We start from the raw sequence: 24580 nt of genomic DNA, 5'->3' as shown, positions 1-24580 counted from the left end.
AAGGTATCTACATTTGTAGATTTCTCCTTTTAATGTAAGATTGTAACCCATGTTGATCTTCATAAAAGCATTTACAATGTTATGTTGTTATCATGAGCATAAGATCAAAACCCATGTAAAGTACTTCTATGACTTTTCACTTATCTTAGATATCGTGACATCGGGAGACCTATGAGTTACCACTTACAATATTGTACTAAACCTTATTTTGTAGGATCGAGAGACCAAAAACCTAAGGCTTAGGAGTCTGTGCTATGACTTTGATCATGATATCATAAAGAGACAAGGAAATTTTGAAAATTGATGTGATTTCCTACTAGACACAAAACCTAGGGTTAGTATGAACTCGATCATGGAATAAGATACTTTTCAATGGTTAAACACAAGACAAAAGTTTTAGATCACTTTGGTGTTCATGGGTTCATTTAATTTCAAAATGGATTAGGGCACAAACTTTCTAGGCTAGGGTTTTTATGGGAAATTTGACAACAATATATTAGAAACCCTAGTTGCACAAAACTGTTCATGACACTTTTACAATATATTTTCCAAATTTTAGCTTAGTGAAAATATAGGCTATCAAGAGTCAAATAGGTAACATAGGTGTTATAAGTACATAGGAAATATGAAAACCTATTAGTAAAAAGGAAATTGGTTTACTCCTATAACATTGTAGTTATCAATAAACATTAAAAGGAGAACAAGTAAATTCGTTGGTTGATTAGACAACAAAACAAAAAATAAGAACAATATAGATAAAGTTGATCATGTTATTATTAGAATAAATAGTCCATTGATATAACTGAGAGGGGGGAAGTAGGGGGGGTGGGTAAATCAGCAATAAAATTATCATCACAAATATTAACCTTAAACAAACTTAACCATGTGAGTATTATAAGCTAAAACCACAACAAGATAATCATACACAATTAACAATAGATATTTCAACTAGGGAAACCCTTGATTAGAGCGAAAAAATTGGTAGGGATGGTACCCACAAGATGATGTACTAATATAAATGTTGCTTGTTATAAGAGGATAGACCTTGTTAGGAGTCTGTTACAACATTCAATACATATGAGACCCTATTAGGAGACTTTGAATCCCTATTAGGAGTTGTGCCAACCCTATTAGGAGTTGTTGAATACAGTTGGACCCACTACTCAAATAGCTTCGAGGTTAAGATCAAAAGAACCCACTATCTAAATGATGTTTGTATTATTCCTTGTAGAATAATAGACTTGAAATATACTTCCTTCTCTATCTCTATTTTATCAACTAGACTTCTACTTCTTCATTTCTTGTGAGTAGATCTCATTCTGTGTATCTAATGATCCCTTGGATCACTTATATGCATCTAGCAAACATTCTACTCCTTCTTATGATGCGCACTAATGCTTCACATTCCACTTGATTTTCTTCTCTAAGATACCTTAAAAATTAAAAAAAACTTTCCTTTATACCTTATCTTAATAATAATTCCTTGAGCTGGCCTTGAGGCTTTCCCAATTTATTAAAATAAGATATTAATTAATTACAACAACACTATCAGCTCATAGTCTATACCAAAATTTATATGTGTGAAACCTTGTCTTACACACACACACTAATGTCACCACACAATCGTCTTCTATCACTATTATCTATGCATCATCTTCATTACATCTTAGATGAAGGATAAGGATAGATTATCACAATTTTGTTTTCCAATGCTCTATTTCTACACTGGTTCTAGTAAAACAAGTGTAACTTTTGTACAAAATTGAACCAAACTTAGTCCTTTAGACCATGTCATCTAGATAACCCTAGGAACATGTCTTCCACTACACATCATTTGAAACTTCCTCAGCTCCTATGCATACTAAGATTGCAACTGCTATTCTTCCAATCCTAGCAGAATTGCTGCTATGTTGACCTCAATGATAAATGCAGTTATGAATGCAACATATCAATACTTTCTAATGCTTAGGATACTCCCCCAATTTAGTATCACCAAAATTCATGCTAATAGTTATTAGTAGATTCATTGAACCTAGATAGAATATGAAATAATATACATAGAGAATAGACATTATGAAATGTTTTATAGGGATTAATGAAAATATCTAAGTGAATATTTAAAGGACAGTCAAACAAAAAAAATAAAAGTAACATTCCATCTTAGGATTGACTAAAACATCAAGATGCAACTAACATAGTCAAACATATTATGGAAAGTTTGAGAATAAGATGGATTCATGAGGAAGCTAAGGAAACTATTTAGGTTTTTAAAGTTTTATACATGAAGATTATAAGGAGATCAAGAAGAATAGTTAAGAGTTTTTGAAGGTTAATTAATTGATGTTGAATTGAAATGGAGCCCACATAAGGATTCGGGAAGCATAGACAAACAACAAGGGATATGAAAAGATTTAGAAGAAAATATTTACAATCATTACTATCTTATTCTAATACTTAACAATTTCTGAAATTGTTTATAAGATCCCTTATTTAGGTAGTTCCTAATGGTTTTTAAATTTCTTTATTGAACTAGGTTTGTAAATCCTTCAACCAAGTGAACACTATAAATGTGGGATAGAATCTCTTAACAAAGTAGTTCTTAACAAGACTATTAGATACATATGATGATATATCTATCACTCCTAACATAGTGAGTCACTTATAAGGTGACATTTGTAGCTCTTAACTAAGAAAACCTTTTTACTACAATGAAGATTTTGTGTCATCCCACCACAATTTTTCCATCTAACCATGGGTTTTTACAAGACCAGAAATCATGGAGTTATGTATGGATGCATTATTTTTTATTTATTTTGTGTTTACTATTTTTTATATTCTCACATTTAGGTGAATAGGTATAAATTATTGCAACTAAATTTATAAAATATAAAAAGTAAATGAATGCAAGTTAATGTGTATATGTTATGAGTTAGAGGATTACATATCTGAATTGAGGTCAAAGTTTAAAATAGGTGAATATCTTGTAAGTACTAATTAAAACCCCCTAGTACTTACCTTGATGAACTATATTGAACATAAAATGAAAATGGTTCAATTTATTTTATCTTGGTTTAAAGGGTTTTACCAAGTTTAATGTGGTTTAAAGACTTATACTACATACTTGACAATTTTGAAAGAGAAACAAGTGTGAATTGAGGAGTTAACATTTATGAACCCTATAAACTACATGAACCATGATGAACCCAATTTTCAAATGAATGAACCATAGATAACTCCTTTGAACCAATTTGGACCATAATGAACTCCTAAGAAAAATACCTTTCTTTTGGGAACTTTAGGGGTTAAAATTTCATAAGAAATTTAATAAGTGAAAACATAGAGAGGTTATTATAGAGATCAATGACATAGTTATGTATCACTTTACAATTTTACCTCTCGCAGCTTTAATATATGGGCATAGCATAAAAACAAAGTTATATCTCCCAAAACATAGAGAGGTTATTATAGAAATCAATGACATAGTTCTGTATAACTTTACAATTTTACCTCTCACGAGCTTTAAGATATGGGCATAGCATAAACACAAAGTTATATCTCCCAAATCATAGAGAGGTTATTGTAGAGATCAATGACATGCTCTTGTTGCACATGAGAGTTTAGCAATACCTCTCATGAGCTCCAAGATATGGGCCTCAAAAAATCATTTCCTAATCATACTAAGTGCACCTTAGGGAAATTTCGGTCTGGGGTGGTCATAAATGTTTAAGAGAACTAATGGTAAAATAAGGTTTTCAATGGGGTTGACTTATCTAGCTAGAGCCAATAGAGTTTATGGTTTGTTGTCAAGATGAACAAATTGAAAGATACCTAGTGGTGTAACTTTTGATTGAGCATTACAATAAGTTTTTGGATAGAATGTTATTATCTACCAAATAAAAATAAATTTAAATCTCCCATAACATAGAGAGGTTATTATAGGGCTCAATGACATGGTCCTGTAAAACCTGACAGTTTGTCAATACTTTCATGAGCCACGAGAATTGGGCCTTGAAATATTTCTACCCAATTACGTTGTGTCCCCTTTAGGTTCTTTGATTTTGGTTGGTCTCAAAAGTTAAAATGACTTCATGGTAAAAAGAGGGTTGTCACTAGGGTTTACCCAACCAACCAAAGCTAATGGAGTCAATGGTTGGATTCTAGGATGAATGATTTAACCAAATATGAAAATGATATGTATTATCATGGTGGTGTAGGAGCACCTAAATGTAAATTATTATTTCTATTATATCTATTGGTGATTACCCATTGGAGAAAAAATGCATTATCAGGATAAGCTACTATATGATGCAATATCATTATAAGTTTATTTTTGATAAACCATAAGAGGTATGAAACCCCTATGAACTTATATACTTTGTTAATCTTTGGTATTGTTGCCAGAAAAGGGGGAGAATATATGTATATAAAACCAAAATAATACAATAAATGACAATAAAGAAAATAGGGGAGAATATTTAATATAGAGGAGAATATAGTATAATATTACCTTAAGGGGAGATAATATATTTTGGAGTTCAAATTTTTTCCATCTATGCACTGAATTTGTAATAGAATACCTACTTCAAAATATTGATATTATGAAGAAGGTTTTTTCTATCAATGCCAAAGGAGAGATTGCTAACCACAAAATCATTTATTGGCTAATAATGATGATTTTGATGATATGTTTGGCATTTTTGGAAAACCATTATAAAGATAGAATCATTATTGAGGAGTTAGACAAAGTGGAGAATAGGTAAATAGTTACACCTTATAAAAAAGGAGTCAAATAGGTAAACCATTTCTTATTGACAAATAAGACAAATAGGTGATAGAGGTGTTATTGGTACATAGAAAATCTAAAAACCTATTAGTATAAAAGAAGCTGGTTTACTCCTGTTACAATGTAGTTATTAGTAAACATCAAAAGAAGGAGAACAGGTAAACTAGTTGGTTGATTATACAATAGAACAAGAAAATAAGATTAGTTTTAAAAGATGGATAGAATTGATCATGTTGTGAGTAGAATCATTGAACCTAGATAGAATTTGAAATAATCTACATAGAGAATAGACACGATGAAATGGTTTATAGGGATTTATGAAAAGATCTAAGTGAATATTTCAAGGAGAAATAAATTTAAAAATAAAAGTAGCATTCCATGTTAGGGTTGACAAAAAGATCAAGAGGCAACTAACATAGGAAAACATATTATGAAAAGTTTGATAATAATATGGATTCATGAGGAAGCCAAGGAAACCATTATTAAGTTTTGTAAGTTTTCTACATAAGCATTATAAGGAGATCAAGTAGAATAGTTAAGAATTATTGAAGGTTAATGAATTGATATTGAATTGAAATGTGATCAAGAATCTAGTTGATGAAAAATAAGTTTGTTGAGCCTATTGAAGGAATTAGAAGAGTCTTAGCTGTGGTAGAACCCAATTTTGGGTGTTAAGAGTAGCTCAAGGGAAGATTAGTGTGAAGAAATTTTGAAAACATGACCCTTAAAAATTTGCGTCAATGACCCTTATAACTTTGCAAACATGACCAATATGACCAAATTAAAATATATTGTATGAAAATATACTTTAAAAATATGAGTATAATATGTGTTTTCATGAGAATGATAATAAACAATAATGAAGATGATATTTTTTACACTTTGAATAGCATGGAGATGATATAAATGTAAAACATGCAATCCCTCATAAGCCCTATAGGTTATCAAAATCTTATTAGTTTGGTCCTAATTCTCCATAAATTATATGGATTTTATAAAATTAGGAATCGAGAAGAAGTATGGAAAGATGGGGAGCTACAAAGAGATAGGAAAAAAAGAGAAGGGAATAGGGAGGGGGGATGTAAAAGGTTTAGGGAGAGAGGGAGAGAGTGGGGAGAGTAAGGTGGGAGTGGAAGAAGGTGGGAAATTCTTTAGAATGAGTTGTAGGTGCTCTTAGAACCTCTTAGGATCCATTATGACCAATTAGGATACCTTATGAGCCACTAGAACCCCTAACTCACATTGGTATATTGAATAGATGTAGTTGCAATTCCATGTTCATCAAGAAATTCCCCACATTTTCCATGGAGCACTAAATCACACAATTCCTTAATAGTTTCATTCTTAACATAATTTATAACTAGATTCTTCATTATTAGTTGTAAGTGGTCCTAGGAACCATTATGACCAATTAGGACATATCAAGACCCATTAAAATACCCTATAATTCACCTAGAACCTCTAATTCACATTGGCATATTGAATAGTTGTAGCTACAATCCTATGTTCATCATGAATACACCATACATGTCATGGAGGAATAAATCATATAATTCCTTAACAATTGCATTATTAACATGCTTCATAATGAGATTCTTCATAATGAGTCATAGGTGGTCCTAGGACCCCTTAGGACCCATTCAAATACCTATGACCCACTAGGACCCTAAACACACATTGGTATATTAAACAAATGTAGGTACAATCCCATATTCATTGAGATACCTTGCACCATGGAGTACTAAATCATGGAATTTCTTTAAAAAATCACTTTTAAGATGATTCATAACAATATTATTCATAATGAGTCATAAGTAGTCCTAGGACCCCTTAGGATCCATTATGATTAGCTAAAAAATATATTAGGACCTATTAAAATACCTTAAGACCCACAAGATGTTAGAATTAATGAGATAGAAATAACAATTACATTCAAATATAACCAACGTCATAAAATAATAAATCACGTAGAATAAAATGCAAGACACAAAGATTTAATGTGGTTCACCCAATCTGTGGGTTGTGTCCACCAAACAATGAGTCCACTATTCTTATTACCTAGTGATTACAACCATATTACAATTTGTAATACCTTACTATTGGTCTCAGATTGGTTTTGACAAGTGAGTTTCTATACACTAAAGTCATTTACTTAGTTCATACCAAAAAAGTAACATATGTTGAGCACAACATGTAAGTTAGTGCATGCCGAGTAAATAGTGAGTCCCAAGTCACTCAAGTGTCGAGAAAAAAATGTATGTTGAGTGATTTATGAGCCAAGTAAGGAGTGCATGCCAATTCATTTAGATGCTAAGTGACATCACTAAACTTAGAGTATGTGCCAAGCACCAGGGACTTCAAATGTCAAGTAACACAATTTTCTCATAGTTGTTTGTATTGGCACAAACTACTATGTAAACCATTTTGAGCTAACTTTAGGATTAAATTTTGATATTTTGATGATAAGGAAAAATATTTAATTGGACTCCCTATGTATTACATGAACCCAATAATGTAAAGGAAACATTTAAGTGACAATATGGATGAATCACAGTCATTGATTCATACCTAACCCTAAGTCACCTAGGTCTTCTTAAGGAGGACAAACCCTAAAATTCATTTGTGCGAGAAAGGGAATGAATGAATTATTAAGGAGAGTTTTGTATGTGAATTTAAATAGGACATTCATGATGACTAAGGCATTATGATATGAATTGTATTGCAGAATCAATTAAACAAAAATAAAGGAAGGAAATAGTGAGCAGCAAAGAGTCATCTGATCAAGAAGGATCAAGTACACAATAGGATAGAGGTGATTTAGTCATCAAGCATCAGAGTGTTAATCATAGGATCAATGCTTACAAATTCTAATAGGTAAATCAATTAAATCTCTTAACAGAGTAGTCCTAACATGCTATATTGAAATCCTCTAACAAGGTGCTTACTTAATTGTGAGTTGAAGTCCTTTAACTAGGCACACTTCTAACAAGGTGTTGAAATCATCTAATAGGGTAAAACCTAACAATCTTTGTAAGCCTTTAATAGGGTAGACCTCTCACAGGGTACATCGTGGTTCATGATCAAACATTGTAACCTTCATTGGATACACTTTATTGCTGTAGTAGTAAAAATTTGTGCGTGTCATCCCCACCCCAGTTTTACCTTCTCATTGGAGGGTTTCTAGGTAATCATATCTTGTGTCATATAAGTGCGAATGCTTATTGTTCACATGCTTTAGATGTATATGCTTTACATATTATTTTAGTTTACTTATTGACTGTATGAGATGGATGTGTGGTGAATATTTATGAGTCAAAGTTTAAAGCACTGATTCACCTCCCCCCCAGAAGTTTACTTTTCCTATTGTAATTCCAACAATTGGTATTAGAGCTTTGTTCTTTGAAAGTGAAGCTTTGCAAATTTGAGGAAAGATCTTAGAAATGGAATTCTAAAAGTTGAGAAAGATTATTGAGAACTAGGAGATTGAAATATATCAATTGAATGAAGTAGGAGAAGATCTGAAGAAATCATTAAAGAGAAGGAAGGAAATTTATATTGCTACATCAATTGAATGAAGTAGAAGAAGATCTAAAGAAATCATTAAAGAGAAGGAAGGAAATTGCTATTGCTACATCAATTGAATGAAGTAGGAGAAGATCTAAAGAAATCATTAAAGAGAAGGAAGAAAATTGCTATTGAGGAGAATGACACACAATACCAAGAGATGGACACTACTAAGCTATTTTCAAATGGACACTCCAATGAATTTGATGCAAAAATTGTAGATCTAATGGAAAAGAATAGAACTCTACCTAAAAAGATTAGAAATCTTAAGATAGAGCAAGAATCACAACCCATATTACTATGTGAGATGACCAAATAGAAAAAGAAAGCTATGGAAGACAAAGCCATGGTTGAAGATGATGAAAGTTTTTTGACTAGTAGACTAGAGGAAAAATCATTACAGGTAACTAGAATTGCTGACATGCAATTGGAAACTTTGGTCAAATGATAATTGCAAATCATGAACTGAATGCCAAGGAAATTGAGATAAGAACATTGAAGTTGCAAAATGAATAGTTGAGAAATAATCCAAAAATGGAAAAGAAGTTTGCTAAAAGTTCCAATAAACCAAGTGAAGTTATTAAGTACTTATAACAGTTGATGAGGTCTCCTAGATCTAACAATGACACATCTAGACTAGGTTACACAAGTACTAAACAAGGAGAATCACCCAAAAGTGTTGAAGAAAGAAGTAACAAAGGTAAGAACTCAAAATGTAGTTGTCATAATTGTGGTAAGAAAGGACATATTTCCAATGTGTGTATGACCAAGAATATAAATCTAAATGTTAAGCATAAGAGCATGGGTAACTACCATAAGTGCAAAAAACATGGTCATCGGGTACATGAATGCAAACCAAGACCATGCACACTCAAATATTTAAAGGATATTGTTATAACTATCAGAAGTATGGTCACAAAGCTTTTCAGTGCAGATCCAAACCCATGTGGTCATCAAATAAGCCAACAAAGGTAAAGAACAATGACAACTCTTATAACTAGGATTATAATACAAGGTACAGTTATCAATGCTGTCAAGAGTATGGACACATTCTTGAGAACTATATTAGAACACATTTTAGGAGTGACTACAAAAGGTGGTTGACTCAAATCACATGTTTTAGTTGTTTGAAGACTGGTCACATCAGTCGATATTGTCCAACAAGTTCAAAGGCACCAAGTTGTGAGTTCAATAAAGGCAAAGGCAAGGTAGATATTGAAAAATTCAGAAATGAGATGAACAAGACATGGAAGAGAAAGGAGGAATGTAGCACATCAAGTGTATATGGAATCACTTCACCCAATGGGTTAGGTGATCATGCCTCATCAAACTAAGCAATCAAGAAGTATGTGGGACTGATATTTAAAAAGTTATACTATACATTAGTTCTAAAGGATTCAATTACTAAAAGATTAGATATGCATGAATAAAGATGCAAAGTGTTATTATAAATCAAGGAAAATCTTTAAATTTTTGTTAGCTTTTTCATGTTGCTACCAAGCATGAAAAGTTTCTTATGGTTGTCGAGTGAAATTTTAGTGGATGGCAAGCTAATGAAATTGGTTAGTTGAGGTCGAGCTCTTAATGATTTTTGAGTGAATGGAAAAGACTTGTAGATGTCGAGTGAGCTAGAAATTAGTTGATGTTGAGCTTATAGTTGTGTAAGTACTTAACATTAACTGTAGTACTTTAAGGGCTATTTGATTGATTGCTACTTATTTAACATCATTCAAAATTAAGAAAGGAAACAAAGAGCTAAAGATGATCTGGATAATTTTTTGAGCATTTTTAGGAGATTTGAACAACTATTTGACACCATTTCATTAAGATTTGTAAGATATTTATCATGTGCCAAGTTATGCAGTTTCAAATTTCATAAACCCTAGATTTATGTGATGGCATCTAGTTCTTTGAAAGCAAAAGATGTAGAGGGAAAAGAGGTTTTAAATATTAAATTAATTAGTAATGAGATAAAACAACCTATTTTCAAGGCTATTCTAGACATAGCATATAATTAGGATCCCTTTGTGCATTCTCTATGATACCATTGTGAATCTCAATGATCAAAGATGTCAGGAATTATTATAATTGCAAGATTGGAAGCATAGGTGACATGGAAATTAAAGAAACATATGGAAGACTATGTGAGAATGGAGCATTGAAAATATTTAAGAAGACTCCTCTAGAAATTTCCAATTCCATACCTAAAAATCTATATGATAGAGTTGAGCATAAATGAAACTATTGTCTAGACATAGAGAAGAAAATTAGGGAGATAGCGCTTACTCAAGTTATGCTAGAAATTAGCAAGGCATAAATTTTTAAAGCCATAAAGAAATATGTTGCAAGATTTATACCTTAGTATAGGGCATTTAGCATATTATAGAACAACATAGAGGATGTTGTTAAGAAGTCCAAACAAATGTGGAAGATTACATATGGACTAGCCATAGCCAAAGATGATAAGCAAGAACCTATCAAGGTAGAAGATGATGAAGAGGATAATAATGAAGAAGGCACAATTGAGGGAGGAATTGAAATGGATGTTGATGATCAAGAAATAGCTAAGAAAGAGCAGCAACCATAACAAAGTGTACAAGATACACAAATATCGAGTGCCAACCCTCCATAGGTAATAAGTATAAGTACTAAAACTATCATAATAAAGGATGTTTTTGATCGTACTACTCAGAACATCAATCCCCTAATAGAGGATTATTTGAAAAAGATACTTGAAAAATCCACACTATAGGCCAAATAATGTGGCAACCCTATATTATTAAGTGTTGATGAAATTAAGAAAACAGAGTCTATGAATACAGGGGAGGAAGTGAAAACACAAGAAACAACTACAATCACTCCTCAAGTCACATCTATCCAACCTTCACAACACTTATTTGTATATCAAAGGAAGGAGACAGTGGGATGCACTATCAGTACACCCATGGAAAGCACTCCAGTCTCACAAAATGATCAAGAGCCTAAAAAAGAAAAGGTTGCGATAGTTTGAGAAGATAAGGTGGAAACACCAATCAATGATGGGACACCAAGTCAAACAGGTCAGGTAGATGTGCCTACACCTCCAACACAAGTTCAAGGTGTAATTAAAATAAAAAAGGTAGAAAAGTACAAGCCTAGAGAGATAAGTCTGACACCAAAGCCAAAGGAGCTAGAAGCAATTCAAGCAGTCTTAACTTTACCAAAATCTAGAACTTCTTCCAATCAAACTCTTCAAAGGTTGAACACAAATGCAACATCATTTCAATTCTCGATGTTGAGTCCTAGCTCATCTAAGGTAGAAGAGGTAATAACTTATGGATATATTAGCCTAGATGAAGAAATCATATTGCCCAAGTTTGATCTTGCAGCAATAACAATTGAGTAAATGGGCATACTTCAAGAGGCCCGAATAAGAAAGAAACATCAAGAATTGCTCAGAAGGGAGCATATGTAGAAGCAAGTTTTGATTGAGATCAAAGAAATTTTCTTAGATTCATTTAGTCTACCTACTCCAAATGAAACAAAGATAATTATTGAACAATTGACCAACATCATGGAAAGAGTAAATGATACAAACCTTAATACAAATGCCAAATTATTAGAATGGTCTAAGAAGAAGTTTCAAAATAAAGTAAATGAGAAGATATCCATTGATATAGCACTAAGACAAGTTGCATTGGCAACTAAGGTAGAAAGTGTGAAGAAGGTACTCAAGAATATTTTCTCTCTATACACCAAATTGTGTAATCCTACACTCTTTACATAGGAGATAAGGAATCACATCTTGAGCTTCAAAAGTCAAATGCAGTCATCCAAAGAAAAATTTTCCCATGACTCTAGCTCAAAGTGAGAAACATTTTATGACCCTTTTACATTCCCAAAGTTAGTTAGTAACACTACAAGCAGATGAAGCCAACATAAGGGCTAAATTGATTAGTATCTAGTCTACATTGACTCCTCACATGGAGATCTTACACAAGGAACTAGGCTATTTAGAAACACTTATGAAGAAAGACCCCAATATTTCTATATTAGATGGCTTAGTATACCTTGCTATCAAGCTGGCCATTCAAATTAAGTCTTTGGAGGTAGCTTGCGATAATTGGGATGCAACTATTAAAATTATTCTTGAGGTCGATAAATCATTTTTTGAAAAATACATTATTAGTGTATAACCCATTGACATCAGTATCAAAAAGGGGAGTAAGAGCTAAGGGGGAGCAAAAAGAGGGAGTAAAGAATAGAGTAAGACAATGGGGAGTAAGACAAAGCAAAAACTAGAGCAAGAAAGTAGAACACGACAACTAGAGTGAGCAAGCAGAACACAATGAAAGAGTATCAGTTGAGCCAAATCTACTCAGTAGGAGAATGATTTTGATAGAGATTATAATATAGAAAAAATCAAATGACTTAGGGTGAGTTATGATATTTTAAGGTATAAGTCATGTTGCAAAATATGTTGCAAAATTTTGATATTTTGAATTTTTTTTATAGAATTTGAATAGTTATTTATGTTATGCTCGTAAGAATAAGAGTATTAATGTATGACCGAGTATTATTGGCACTCATGTCAAAGGGGGAGATTTTTAATCTCAGATTGGTTTTGATAAGTGAGTGTCTATACACTTAAGTCATTCACTTAGTTCATGTTGAACAAGTAACATATGTTGAGCACAACATGTAAGTTAGAGCATGTCGAGTAAATAGTGAGTGTTGAGTCACTCAAGTGCCAAGAAAATAGTGTATGTTGAGTGATTCAAGAGATGAGTAAGAAATGCATGCTAATTCATTCGAATGCTAAGTGACAACATCGATGTCATAGTATTGTCAAGCACCAGGGACTTCAAATGCTGAGTAACACAATTTTTTCATAGTTGTTTGTATTGGCACAAACTACTATGTAAACCATTTTTGAGCCAACTTAAGGATTAAATTTTGATATTTTGGTGATAAGGATGAATCTTAAATTGGAATCCCTATGTGTTACATGCACCCAATCATGTTTAGCAAAGATTTAAGCGACAATATGGATGAATCACAACTGTCGATTCATACCTAGCCCTAAGTCACCTAGGTCTTCTTAAGGAGGACAAACCCTAAACTTCATGTATGTGAGAAAGGGAATGAATGAATGATTAAGAAAAGTTTTATATGTGAAAACCAAGACATTCATGGTGACCAAAGCATTATGATTTGAATTGTATTGCAAAATCAGTTAAATGAGAATAGAGGACAGAAATAGTGAACATCAAAGAGTCATCTAATCAAGAAAGATGAAGTAAATAGCAAGATAGAGCTGATATGTCATCAAGAATAAAATTGCTAATCACAAGATCAATGCTGAGACATTCTAATAGGTGAATCAATTAAATCTCATAACAAAGTAGTCCTAATAGCCTATATTGAAATCCTCTAACAAGGTGCCTACTTAATTGTGAGTTGAAGTACTTTAACCAGGCACACTTCTAACAAGGTGTTGAAATCCTCTAACAGGATAAGACCTAACTGTCTTTGTAAGCCTTTAATAGGGCATACCTTTCATAGGGTAGATCATGGTTTGTGATCAAACATTGTATCCTTCATTAGATACACTTTATTACTGCAATAGTGAAGATTTTTGGGTGTTATCCCCACCCCAGTTTTACCTTCTTATTGGAGGGTTTATGGATAATCATATCTTATGTCATATAAGTGTGAATGCTTACTTGTTTACATGCTTTAGATGTATATGCTTTACATAGTATTTCCATTTACCTATTGAATGTATGAGATGGATGTGTGGTGAATATTTATGGGGTCAAATTTTAAAGCACCGATTCACTCCCCCTTTCAGAAGTTTACCTTTCCTATCATAGTTTCAACACTTACAACTCAATACCACCACAAGAAGCTACAATCTCATCATGCATCATGAAACCCTAACGCTAAGCCATTTTATACAAGCTTTATTTTTACACTTACAAAATTGGGGCTAGAATAAATCATCTGATAAAAATAGTAGACAATTCCTTTTACAATAATAATTTTAGTTGAGCTCTTAGGGGCACTGCCCCCAAAAAGCCCCTTGTGAGGTGTTGCCTCTCAACCCCACCTTGTACTGTGATAGCAAGTGCACCTACAACACTGCCCCAAGACCCTACAAGGGGTGCTTCCCCCAAACACCCATAGTAAAATTTTGGGGGAAACTACACCAAATAAAGCAGGGAAAAATTAACCTCTGAGTTTTATTATGTTCCACATCACAACACTAGAATCCCTTGCACACAAATTAGTATATGAAATAGATGTACCTATAATCTCATGTTCATCAAGTCTATTGAATAAATGTAACTACAATCCCACATTCATTAATAATATGTATATTACAACTTAGTCTTATAAAGAGGATGTGAGAGAGAGACAAAGATAGAGATAAAGACAGATATTTATCTACACACACACACACACACATGTATTGTTTAGTTTATAAGTACACATTTAGAATTCTCCATAACAGCTTACGTACAAATTGGAACCACTCATTTTACATTTCATAATGGGAGTGAGTTATTTAGTGCATAGTAACTCGAGTGTGTTATGACTTGGAAAGAGGGTTGGAAAATGACCTAAAGGCTTGAATGCTCATTTTCATCTATTTTTGTCCAAGCTTTACACTTTTTTTTAATCTTTCAAGATAATTCCTCAAATTCATTGTTGGCAAGTTTACAAATGATCAAGTGGATATCTCTAAATGTACCACCATAATCTCAAATATCTTCTCATCTTTCTAACCATATAAGATTTTTTTATTTTTGGATAACATTAAAATAGTGAACTTTAATTTTCTTTACCATTGTCTTGATAGACCTTAAAAACATATGCCTGCCATTTTTTTAATAGCTTTTGATATACTTGACCAAATGAAAAATAAATTACTTATTACTATTTTACACTTGAATGTATACACTTAAAAAAATTACTACATTTTTTATTATTTTGATACAAATTATGCTCATCACACAAATAGGTACCAAATTTTTAGGATGCAGTCACTTCAAAAAATAGTAAAAAAATACTTAACATAAAATTATAAAATAGGACACAACTTCTAGATCTCAGTCTTAAGTACCATCCTACCAAACAATTTTTCAAAATACTAAATCTAACTATATCTTTTGTTGAGCGCATGGAAACAACTATGTTAAATTTTTCTTGTAAAATTGGAAAAAATTTGCGCATGGGGGATTCCACCTTCTTAAGATTATCTATTTTTAAATAGCTTTAATAGTTTAGAAACTAGATTCGAATTACTACACTTCTTATTCTATGTTCAAATACTAGTTTTGAGTGCACAACTTTCAAATATCTCTTTGAAGTTCATGTTTCCTCAATTTTAGAAGGAAAAAAATGACCACTTATGCCCCCCCTTTTTGTACTCAACCTCATTTATTTTATCCATTCGTGTCTTCTCCCCTTTCTCCATCGTTATTAATAATTTTTTTGATGATATTAGATTTCTACAATCCATAAATTATAAAATGCAATACATCCTACCTCTCTACTCTATCTTGATGATGGATCACAAAATGTGATCTGAAATAATTTTGATACAACTTTTTTGACACAATTTGAATTCTTTTTTTAAATAGAAACATTACTTGTTGAAGATAATATGGATGATATATTAATTTTTGAAGATATAATACTTATTAGTGGAGATAATGATAAAGCTACCTAGTTAGATTTGTAATTCTCATATAGAATAGTTAGAGAAAAAAACTATCCTTAGGAATGTCAAATTATTTTTTTCTTTTTTACACATGTATTGACTTCTTTGTCTTATTAAGAGATTGGTTTCTTGGGATGAAAAAATTGTTAACCCTTAATTTGAACTTTCCTAATGAGATTTGGATGTAACCCTTCTAGATCCTTCTTGGAGTCTTAGATGGATTTTTAATCCAACTAGGTCTTATGCATTTATATCTATTTCAACTTAGAAAAAGAGAAGGAAAATGTGCATGTAGACATCAATGGAACTATTAGTTCCTGCCAGAAACTATAGTAGAGGCTTTTTATGTTAATTGGTGATTAAAATAAATATCAATAATAGGTCATATTTTAGCTCTTTCTAATAGTTGTTCAATATTTACTTCTTCCTTGGATAAAGTTGCATGCTCTTTAAGACTAATATTAATTTAAATTTTTCTAATATACTAATATTGGATGAGTTAATGGTAGTAGGATGCTAGGTAATATTTATATATTCCCAAGAAGGCTCTCTCTTCAAGAGATTGTGTCAAGCTCAACAAAATTGCACAAGAAACATTGTCTGGTAGTTTTTGAAGATCATTGTCTCTATAGAGAATGCATGGATGAACATTCAACAATTTAAGGTTCAATTTTTCCATGAAGTAAGAGGTGGCAATATTGGAAATAATCAACCAAGTGTATAAGCTTATTTATTCCTTCTCCCTACCTTGGCCACACAATAGCATGATCTTCTATCCAAGAAAATCAAAGTGTGAAGGTGGCACTATTAGGATTAAACCATTGACAAAAATAACAATTACATGCAAATATAAACAATAACCAAAAATAAAATAGATCACACAAAAAAGATCACAACGCACCAAGATTTAACGTGGTTCACCCAATCCCTGGGTTACATCCATTAAACAAAAACTCTGATATTATTATGATCCATTGATTACAACCTAATTACAATCCATAATCCCTTACAGCTCAATATCGCCGCAAGAACCAATTTTGCATCACAACTTAACAAAAAATACCTAACCTTAAGCCCTTTTATACAAGTATTTTATGCCATTTTAGGGTTACAACATGTTAGACATATGTTAGCTACAACATTGGCCATGACCCCAAAAAAAAAAATTTGGGGCACTACCTAGAACCCCAAAGAATTTATGAAGTATGTACAGTACTTTCCTAATCAATCACCACAATCTAACAATATCCCACTTGGAGAATGATCATGTAGCTATACCACTAACACATGGAGCTCCCACTGGATCAAACCACCCTAGACTCTGTTATTCATTGATTCATGATCAGTCTAGAAGACCAACTGAAGCTAAAGAGGAGTTCAGCTTCTCCCTTGTTACTACCTTTGTCAACATATCTACTAGATTGTCATTTGTATGTATCTTCTCTAGCTTTAACTATCCATCCTCCAAAACTGACCGAATGAAATGGTACCGCAACTGTATGTGTTTGGTCTTAGAATGTAGAGCTAAATTCTTTGCAAGATGAATGGCACTTTGACTATCTATAAACAAATAATTATCCCTCTAAGGGTGTCCCAATTCTTCCAAGAAGAACTGAAGCAATATCATCTTTTTGGCTACCTCTAGAGTAGAAACATACTCTACCTCTATAGTGGATAAAGCATTAACCTTCTATAACCAAGAAACCAAGCTCTCAGCTACCCCACCAATAGTAAAGACATAATCTATAGTACTCTGTCAGGTATCAATATCCCCTATCAAATCTAAGTCAACATAGCCTGTAAATTAGTACTAGAGCCCTCAAAGTGCAAACACTTATTAGATGTTTCTCTCAAATATCTATGAATCAATTTGACTACATTCCAATGCTCAATTCCTAGATGACTCATATACCTGCTAATGACTCCCACTGCATGTACAATATCTAGCCTAGTACATACCATAACATACATCAAGCTTCCTACAACTGAAGCATAGGGTACCTTGGACATCTTATCCTCCTCTTCCTATGTCTGAGGACACATCTCCTTAGTCAATTTCAAATGACCAGGTAAAGGTGTGCTGATAGCTTTAGCATTCTCCATAGAGAAATGTTGCAACACCTTCTCCACATAATTAGCCTGAGATAGCATCAATGTTCTATTCTTCCTATCTCTACAAATCTTCATACCAAGGATTTGTTTTGCTGCCCCCAAATCCTTCATAGCAAATGCATGTGCTAATTGGCTTTTCAGCCCCTTAATGTGATCCATGTTAGACCTAGCTACAAGCATATCATCAACATATAAACATAAAATAATGTAGCTATTATCATCCAACCTGTTAAAGTAGACACAATGATCTAAATGACACCTATTGTAACCATGCTCATGCATAAAACTATCAAATTTTAGATACCATTGTCGAAGTTCTTGCTTCAAGCCATATAAACTTTTCTTCAATTTGCACACTAAGTTCTCCTTACCTTTGAATGCAAATCCCTGTGGTTGAGCCATATATATCTCTTCATTCGAATCACCATGAAAGAAGGTTGTTTTAACATCCAGCTACTCTAAATGAAAATCTTCAATAGCCACAAGAATTAAAATAGTACAGATAGAAGTCATTTTAACAATAGGAGAAAATATCTCATCAAAATCAATTCCCTTTTTCTATGCAAATCCTTTTACAACTAACCTAGCTTTAAATATTTTTTGACCCCCTTCCTCTTCTTTCAACCTATAAACCCACTTATTCTATAAAGCTCTTTTATCTACAAGCAACTTGCACAAATCCCATGTCTTATTCTTCAGCAGAGAGTCCATTTTGTCTTTCATTGTAGACTCTCACTGAATCTTAGTATCCACCTGCACAACTTCATCATAACTTTTAGGTTCACTAGCATCAGTAAGTAAAATAGAATACAAAGAGGGAGAGAATCTTTCTAGAGGTCTAATTTTCCTTGTTGACTATCTAACATTTACTGGTGTATGTGGTATTTTTTGTTGTGGTCATTGCACATCATGAGGAATGGCTAGAACATCAATTTTTGGAGTATCATCCAACACTATATAATCATCTTCTTTCTTCTCATGTTACTGCAACGGATCTTTGTACAACACTTTCTCATTGAATATGACATCCATGCTTCTAAAAATTTTATGATTTTCAAAATCCCAAAGCCTATAACCAAATTCATTAATGCCATATCCAAAAAATACACATTTCTTTGACTTAGCTTCCAGCTTGGTTCTATTTTCAAAATCTATGTGAGCAAATGCTTCACAACCAAAGGTCTTGAGAAAAGAATAACTCACCTTCTTACCAGTCCATCCTTCCTGTGGAATACCATAGCCCAAAGGAGTAGAGGGACCTCTATTATTCAAATATACAGTAGTATTGACAGCTTCTACCCACATGTGTAAGGGCAACCCAGCATATAACCTCATGCTCCTTGTGCACTCTATTATAGTCCATTTTCCTATGGAGTCCTCGGAACAATTTTCTATCTATGAATACCAATAGTGGAGCAATAATCTTCAAATTCATGACTACAATACTCACCACCATTACCATATCTAAGACATTTTAATTTCTTACTATTCTCATTTTCAACTAAGCATTCCAATTCTTAAAAGTTTGAAATACATCAGATTTCTGTCTAAGGAAATAAACCCATACTTTTCTAGTTGCATCATCAATAAATGTAACATAATAATGAGAGCTTCCAGGAGAAGATACCTAAGCTAGTCCCCATATATCTATATGCACAAGCTCTAATTTCTCATTTTTGTTTTCCTTCCCAATCTTCACAAAACTCACTCTCTTTTGTTTTCTATACACACAACTTTCACAAAAATCCATATTAACACATTTTAGACCTGGTAAAAATTTCTTTGAATGAAGTACTTTCATACCTTTCTCACTCATGTGCCCAAGTCTGTTATGCCACAGTGCTATATTAGAATCTACAGCAGCTATTTGTTCTCCCTGCTCAACTGCAGCAATTGTTCTTGAACATTCATTTTTTTCTGAAATAATTAAAGTAGAAGGAACAATATGACCTATACAAAGATATCAGGTGCCTACTTTCACACCTCTTGCTACTACAAGGGAACCTTTTGAAACCTTCCAATTTTTATCATTAAAAGTAACTAGACAACCCTTATCAGCAAGTTGTCCTGCTGAAATTAAATTCCTACTCAGTCTTGGAACATGTCTTACCTCATGTAGTAGCCAATGATTCCCATTCTGTAACTTAATCTTAATTTTTCCCTTTCCAACAATTTGACAGGGTTCATTATCCCCCAAATAAATAAGCCCAAAATCCTCTTGGACATAATCAATGAAATAACCTCTATGAGTTGTGCATGAAATGAAGCATCAAAATCTAAAACCCATGAATCATCAAAACTTTCTAAAGACAGAAGCAAAGCATCCTTTTCAGATTTGTTACTTACCACATTTGCCTCCTTGTCTCCATCTGATTTATCTCCTTCATTTTTCTTTCGATTCCAACAATCTTTCTTTTTATGATTTGGTTTCCCATAGTACCAGCAATTGTTTGGTCCTCTCAATTGAGACCTCCTCCCCTTTGACTTTCCTCTTGATTTCTCACAATTTCTAAAGTTACTTCCTCTCTCATTTGTTCTGCCCCTACTTTGTGCATTCAAACCACTTTCTGATGTAGATTCACCTAAGGTTTTCCTACGAGTTTTCTCACTCAAAACAACATCGATCACATCTTCACATTTTAGGGTACTAGATTTAGGAACAAAATTACTCACAGCCATTACCAAGCCATTCCAACTTTTAGCCAAAGAACACAAAATCAAGAGAGCCCTAATTTCTTCATCAAAATTGATACCCACAAAAGATAACTGAGTAGTAATAGTATTAAACACATTTAAATGGTCTACAATAGATCCACCTTCTACCATTTTCATATTAAATAAACACTTCATAAGAAATACCTTGTTTGAAGCAGAGGGCTTTTCATACAGTGTCACTAGGGTTTTCATCAACTCTTCTATCATCTTCACTTTTGTAATATTAAATGCCATTGATAGTGCTAGGTATAACTGAATGCTTCCAAGTGCCTTTTTGTCTAAAAGATCTCATTCATCATTTGACATAGATCCTTGATTCTTGACTTTGCCTTCTAATGGCTTCCATAAATCCTTTTGATAAAGATAGTCTTCCATTTTCATCTTCCATAACTGGAAGTTCTTCCCATTAAACCTATCAACCCTCAGCTTACCCTCATTCGCCATCACTCCCACTCAACTATGAGACTCCCACTTAACTATGAGACTTTCCTACAGAGGATAACTGAAAGACAACCTCACTTTGATACCACTTGTTAGGATTAAACCATAGACAGAAATAAAAATTACATGCAAATATAACCAATAACAGAAAATAATAGATCACACAGAGAAGATCACAAGGCACCAAGATTTAACGTGGTTTACCCAATCCCTAAGCTACGTCCACCAAACAGCAGGTCTGATATTATTATGATCCATTAATTAAAACCTGATTACAATTCATAATCCCTTACAACTCAATTCCACTACAAGAACCAATTTCACATCACAACTTAATGAAAAATACCTAACCTTAAACCCTTTTATACAAGTATTTTATGCCATTTTAGGGTTAAAACATGTCAGCCATATGTCAATCATATGTTGGCTACAACATCGATATAGTATGTACAATACTTTCCTGATCAGTCACCACAATCTAACAGGCACTGAATAGACCCAGATTGGGTATCACTGTATGTGTGAAGAAAATAATATGCCATGCTATGAAGCTCAAAGAGCCTATGGACTTATGAATCAAATCATAAACCAAAAGCATCATTCATTGTGATGATCCTCCCATATTCCCCATCCTCCTACCAATCCATTTGTGTAGCCCACAATCTTAGTGTTAACATTAATCTCATCAAGAGCTAGCATGACGCAAAAGTTGCAATTCAGAAGCCTATGAAGAAACAAATTAGGATGAAGCCATGTGGACAAAAAATTGTAGCAATTCCTACAATTTAAACCAAAAATTAAGGCCCAATGCAAATGTTTTCTATGGTTAGGAGCATGGTATTTGTAGTTGTTGGAACTCTTTAGAATAGCTGAGGCGGGGGGGGGAGGTGAATTAGTTATCCAAGGTCCAAACGTACAAATAAAACTTTTAACAACTTAGTTAACCCATATCCATAAAACATATTTATTATGCATCCATCCATATTTAGATCATACAACTCTTAAACTTGTAAGTTACTATCAAATCAACTTTGCAGAAATGTAACCATGAAACATAATAGATTCAATAGTACATTTGACATAATTATTTTACATGGAAACCCAATTTGGGAAAAACCACCAGTAACATGCTATTAATTCTCACTCTTCTAAAGTGATGCCTTGTGAAAGGTCAACCTTATTAAAGGTTACAATGCACATTGTTAAATGTAACCTAGTTAAAGGATTTCAATCACCCTATTAGGAATGAGCCTTGTTAGAGAAATTTAGGTCATTCCATTAGAATGCCACCAAGTTAAATGATTTACAAATGACTGTTAGGTCAAAATTAGTCCAAAGAATTTTACCTAAACTGATACAATTATTAGATGTTAGGATTAAACCATGAACATAAAAAATAATTAGATGCAAATATAACCAATAACAAAAAATAATAGATCACATAGAAAAGAACTCAAGACACCAAAATTTAATGCGGTCCACCCAGTCCTTGGGCTACATCCACCAAACAGCAAGTCCAATATTATTACGATCCAGTGATTACAGCCTGATTACAATCCATAATCCCTTACAGCTCAATACCGCCACAAGAACCAATTTTTGCATCACCTACAATGAGACAATCCCTAACCCTAAGCCCTTTTACACAAGTATTTTTACCACTTTAGGGTTACAATATCTTGGCCATATGTCAGCCACATGTTGGCCACAACACTGGCCACAACCCAAAATAATTTTTTTATTTATGAAATATGTACAGTACTTCCTTGATCAATCATCACAAACTAACAATCTCTTACTTAGGGACTTATCAAACTCCACACTAGACAATAATCTCCCACTTGGGGATTGATCTTAAAGAAATACCGCTACCACATAGGGCTTCCACTAGATCAAACCACCTTAGACGCTATTGTTCATTTATTCTTGTTCAGTCTAGAAGACCAACCAAAGCTAAAGAGAAATTCAGTTTCTCCCTTGTCACTACCTTTGTAAACATATCTACTAGATTGTCACTAGTATGGAACTTATCCAGCTTTAATAGTCCATCGTCCAAAACTGACTGAATGAAATGGTACCGCAATTGTATGTGTTTGGTCTTTGAATGCATAGCTAAATTTTTTGCAAGATGAATAGCACTCTGACTATCTATAAACAAATAATTATCCTTCTGAGGGTGTCCCAATTTTTCAAAGAAGAATTGAAGCCATATCATTTTCTTAGCTACCTCTATAGTAACATACTCTACTTCTATAGTGGATAAAGCATTAACCTTCTATAACCTAGAAACCTAGCTCATAGTTGTTCTACTAATAGTAAATACATAACCTATAGTAATCTACCTGGTATTAATATCCCCTGCCAAATCTAAGTCAACATAGCCCTATAAATCAGTAGTAGAGCCCCCAAAGTGTAAACACTTATTGGAGGTTCCTCTCAAATATATGAGAATCCATTTGACTGCATTCCAATGCTCAATTCCTGAATGACTCATATACCTACTAACAACTCCCACTACATGTGCAATATTTGTCCTTGTACATACCAAGGCATACATCAAGCTTCCTAAAGCTGAAGCATAAGGTACCTTAGACATTGTATCCTCCTCTTCTTGTATTTTCAGACACATCTCCTTAGTCAACTTCAAATGACAAGGTAAAGGTGTGTAGATAGCTTTAGCATTCTTCATAGAGAAATGTTGCAACACCTTCTCAACATAATCAGCCTGAGATAGTGTCAATTTCCTATTCTTCCTATCTCTATGAATCTTAATACCAAGGATTTGTTTCACTACCCCCAAATCCTTCATAGTAAATGTATGTGCTAATTGGCAGTTCAGCCGTTTAATGTGATCCATGGTAGACCCAGCTACAAGCATATCATCAACATATAAACATAAAATAATGTAGATGTCATCATCCAACCTCTTAAAGTAGACACAATAATCTGAATGACACCTATTGTATCCATGCTCATGCATAAAACTATCAAATTTTAGATACCATTGATGAGGTGCTTGCTTCAAGCCATATAAACATTTCCTCAATCTACACACTAAGTTCTCCTTACCTTTGACCTCAAAAGCTTGTGGCCAAGCCATATATATCTCTTCATCCAAATCACCATGAAGGAAGGTTGTTTTAACATCAAGCTGCTCTAAATACAAATCTTCAATAGCCACAATACTTAAAACAGTATAGATAGAAGTCATTTTAACAACAAGAAAGAATATCTCATCAAAATCAATGCCTCATTTT

The 24580-nt window shown here is 33.1% G+C and overlaps 1 pseudogene; it reads left to right on the top strand.

Annotated features, from left to right (window-relative positions):
- Positions 1-24580, top strand: part of LOC149562393 (putative linoleate 9S-lipoxygenase 5) — an 82186-nt pseudogene that overhangs the window by 27037 nt on the left and 30569 nt on the right.

Source organism: Cupressus sempervirens, chromosome 4, assembly GCF_028749045.1.
Source record: "Cupressus sempervirens isolate cs-2001-9-10 chromosome 4, ASM2874904v1, whole genome shotgun sequence".
Classification (NCBI taxonomy): Eukaryota; Viridiplantae; Streptophyta; class Pinopsida; order Cupressales; family Cupressaceae; genus Cupressus; species Cupressus sempervirens.
The sequence above is the reverse complement of the archived record's forward strand: the minus strand, read 5'-3'. Positions and strand labels throughout refer to the sequence as shown.